We start from the raw sequence: 4704 nt of genomic DNA, 5'->3' as shown, positions 1-4704 counted from the left end.
GGTAATGTCCGTATACATTCCAACGGTAATACCTTTCCAACTTCTTGGATGCGAAAAGGACCCAATTTTAGCTCTCCATAACTCTAATCCGATTCCCATGTTGCCTACTAAGATGATTTTGGTAGTAGAGATAACGCCAGATGAAATTATGCTGTTTTACTCTTGATATTTTGCAGTAAATTGCAAAAGTTCACGGAGCTCGGACAAAACGCTGCCAACTTGTTCTCTGACCACAGCGTGTCATTTTCTATTGTTTTGTCCATTATACGAAAATGACAGGTCTGAATTGATCCCTCAGAGATACCGGTTTTACCCTACACGTGATAAATGTTTTGCCTTATTAGCGTGCAAAGATCAACAAGTACAATATAAGTTGTCAGTTTTTGTTCACAAGTCTTTTAAGAAAAGAGAATTTTTTGTACAAAAGACACAGTAACGGAGTTGTATTTAAATGTGCGGCTTATAATTCCGATATTATTATGCATACAATAATGACCTTTGTAATATTGGTTTGTTTGTTTGGGTTTTTTTTTTCTCTCTGCAAAAATGTATTTTTTTTGTGTGTGCGATGGGCAGAGGCCCTACCACTGGAAATAAGGTATTATTATTATTATACATACATACATACATACATACATACATACATACATACATACATACATACATACATACATACATACATACATACATACATACATACATATATAAATACATACATACATACATACATACATACATACATACATACATACATACACATACATACATACATACATACATACATACATACATACATACATACATACATACATACATACATACATACATACATACATACATACATACATACATACATACATACATACATACATACATACATACATACATACTACAGGAAATTGCTGATGCATTTTAATGACACATTTTGAATATGTGACGTTTAATGAGAGAGTAGCGGTAAACAGATGTGAAATGGTGTGATGATCACAAATAGGTTGAAATTTCTCATTCAAGGGCAACGCAATAAAACATTTTCATGTATCACTCTGTGATCATTTCAAGTTTGTAAAACCGCAGAGATGAGAAAACACAACCTTACCTAAATCATCTGCTAGGATAAAGATGATGTTGGGCTTCTTAGGGCTTCGTCGACTGCTGTCATTTTGCAAAAATTGCCACCAGATACATCCGAATGAAAACAAGCTACAGAGGGTTATACCGCTGAGAACGCGCATCGTGAGTTCAATTTTTGTGACGCGCCTAGTTGATCGCCGATGGAAAATATGAAGCAATTGCCACGTGATATGCTGTAGGTGTCTGTTAGCGATAGGTTAATATTAATCTGCCGACCTGTAACCGTTAATCTAATCATGTAATCCCAGCGCAACTCTCATTCCTCGTGACATGAATGAATGGACACTAATAAGTAATAAGATAATTTTCGATCGGTTTTAAACTCACAACAAACGGCACCCAGTCACGGAGAAATCACAGACAAAACCGCTCGGCTTAACACCCAGTCTCAAAAAAGTGGTACATTAACCAAGCTATATTCTGTTTCAATTTTTTCTGACTGCGACCCCTCCACAGGCTGTAGAGCCTACGAAGCATAATCACTCGTACAATCACTATCACAAAACGCATAAAAACCCCATCGAAGCAATGAATACATCTCATGATTGGGTGAAAGACAGGTCCAAGGATTCTGTCCACCAGCAGAGCTATCGACTCAGCTAACGATTCTATTGATATCAGATTGCAACGTTAAAGAGTCGTTATCAGAATCAATCCTACGATAATCCCTTCATGTCATCAGCAAAAAGTAACGAGTGTGACACGAGGTTATCACACATTTAATTGATAAAAAGAATAAATAGAAGCTGACTAAGATGAGATCCGTGAGTAACAAAACAAAAGGTGTCCACTAAGAACAGGCATTTTCATAATCATTCTGTTAAGTCTATTACGAACATACGAATTGAACCGTTTCTGTTAGATACCCTGAACACCAAAAGATACCAACTTTAGTGGTAATTGATGATTAATACTATGGAATGCATAAGCAAAATCAGTGTCTAGAATATCACATACTGAATAATTGTATATTGCTAAGAGGAGATGTTTTTTTGAGATTAATTAAATTAGTGATATAAGATCTGCCTGGACAAAAACTAAGCAGAATGGCAAATATGACATTAGAAACATGATGTGAAAGTATTTTTTGAACTATCTTTTCAAAGACTTTAGATAGACTAGGTAAAATGAAATCCGTCCGTAATTTTCAACTTTTGAACGATTTGATGATTTGAGATAATGTTGGCACGTTTCCAAATGTCAGAAATAATTTCCCTTTTTAATTGACTTGTTCGATTGGAGGGTTATCGGATCAGATTTCTCATTTGCAGTAGTAGTTGTAGTAGTAGTAAGGCAAAGGAAAATTTATGTTTAGATTGTCCTTGATTATCAAAGTTTCGACAAATATGACAGTACATTTCCATGAAGGACAAAAGTGTGAAAGAGACTGAAAATTCAATTTTTCTAACAATGCATATAAGGAATCCTCATGAGCTAAATTAAGTTATTAACCCACGATAAAATGATTATTAATAGTACATTTCGTACCTTTCATCCTTTGGAAAACGGCAGAAAAACATGATGTTGAGAGAAAACCAAAGAATGTAAGCAGAATTAATAATAAAGCGATGTCAAAAAAAAACATTAATAGAAAAAACCAATCGATTATTTTCTATGAAGAAGATGGCATTATTGACTATCAAGGTGATATCAAATGCATTTGAATATGTTAAAGCCTATAGTGATCAATATTCTGACATAATTCTTGAACGAATTCTGGTTTTGAAGATTTCTGTATGATCAACCAGCAGCTGGTTATTCAGCTTATTCATTCGAGCAAAATAGATAGCCATCATTGCTTTTGACGTAATGAAACTTGAAGCGAACAGACAATGAGCTGGTTTATTGACAAAAGCCGAGCTTTTACGAGCAGCATTGTGCAATGCCGAGCAATCTGAATGACTTTATCCGTATGAATAAGACATGCCGTCATTCTAAAGATCAAAGCAAATATTAACGGTAAAACGTGAATTTACGGGGGAAAAAATCATGAAGTAACGAATCGCTATCTCAACAAATTCGATAATTTTGGTTAGTACACAAACCAGATTTGCAGAGCTAGAGATACAAACCGGTTGGGTAAGCTCTATGGATAATACGCCACCGTAAATCTCCTCTTTCTTCAAAGTTGGTTGGTCGAAGCATGTCAGGAAGTTAGGGTAATTGAATCAGGCTGTCTGATAATATCTTTCCATACAGAGTTAAGTTTATCTTGCCGTCTACTGATATTTTGGACAACGATGACGTGTTTGTAGAAACTTCCCTTGTCCAATTTATAAAAGGGAAGATTGAATTCATTAGAATGTTGAAGCTGAAAATCAATAGTACGTATTAGTATGATTATCGGGAAAAATTATTTTATAATGTTTGCTTTTCAGTCCAGTAGGGATGGCTTGAGAGACGTATTTGAATGACAAAGCTAAAATACGGTGTGAACGAATTTTCACTCTCTGCAATGAGATCACAGATCGTAGTGACACCAGGACCTACAAACGAGGGCATGGTGTAAGGCGCTGAGTGAAGTGGATGTATGATGAATGGGTTTTGAAATAGTGGCTCTATAAAATATCTTTAACGCTTTATGTAACCCCTGTTGATCTTTATCCAACGAGTTCTGTGAACAATGAGTTTCAATGTAGAAATCCGGCAAGTAAGTTTTCTTCAAATCACCATCACATTTGCCAAGACCAGCTGATATTTTTAAGTCCATGACCACATCCAGAATGAGTTCAGCAAATAGTTTCAGCAAGAAGTCAACAACGGCCTTGCCAGAAAAAAAAAACAAACTTAAAAACGATGACTGGCAATGTGATAATACAGCCTTGGAAGGAGAAGTCCATGTCCATCTGTTGAGCATAACCGAGACGATACAACGTTGTCATGAAAAAAGAGGTCCGGAATTGGGTTTAAAAATTCCAGGAGGAGTTTTGTTGTACCAACCATCAACATCTTTTTACATATTGCGTCCAATGTTTATAAAAAGATGCTGATATTTGGCAGTACAAAACTCGTCCTGGAAAGTATAGACTGAAAATCTTTAATTTTTGAATCCGATTTCGGATCTCTTTTTTTTCAAACAATTTTGCATTTAGTTACATTGAAAGTTCATGCTTCTTTTAAATACAGATTAAAGTTTCATAAAAGACACAGCAGCTGTTAGGATATATATTACAAATTACTTCTAAAACATATTTGATAGGCTGTAGACACTTTTCGAAGAATTTACTTCAAAAACTTTTGAATTGATAATCATACATTTACCTAGTACATGCAGTCATTCACATATTATAAATATAATGTCGGATCGTGACGAATGTAAAATTTTACAAGTTTTTAATCACGTAACAACACGATGTATCACTTAGCTTTTGTAACTTAATACGTCTAAGTATAGAATAGAAGGAAAAGATGGCCCTATAGTCTCAAGTTTTTAGTTTGTAAGCGACGAGCGATTGCGGAGAAGTACCTTAAAGTAGAAATTTTGATACACAAACTGTGAAGCAACAATCACAACTTACGGTGATAAATCGGCACAAATAACCCTCCTTGGAAAAATGAAATCGGAGACAG

This window comes from Ptychodera flava, chromosome 3, assembly GCF_041260155.1.
Source record: "Ptychodera flava strain L36383 chromosome 3, AS_Pfla_20210202, whole genome shotgun sequence".
In the NCBI taxonomy this organism is placed as follows: Eukaryota; Metazoa; Hemichordata; class Enteropneusta; family Ptychoderidae; genus Ptychodera; species Ptychodera flava.
This window is presented reverse-complemented; position numbering follows the sequence as displayed.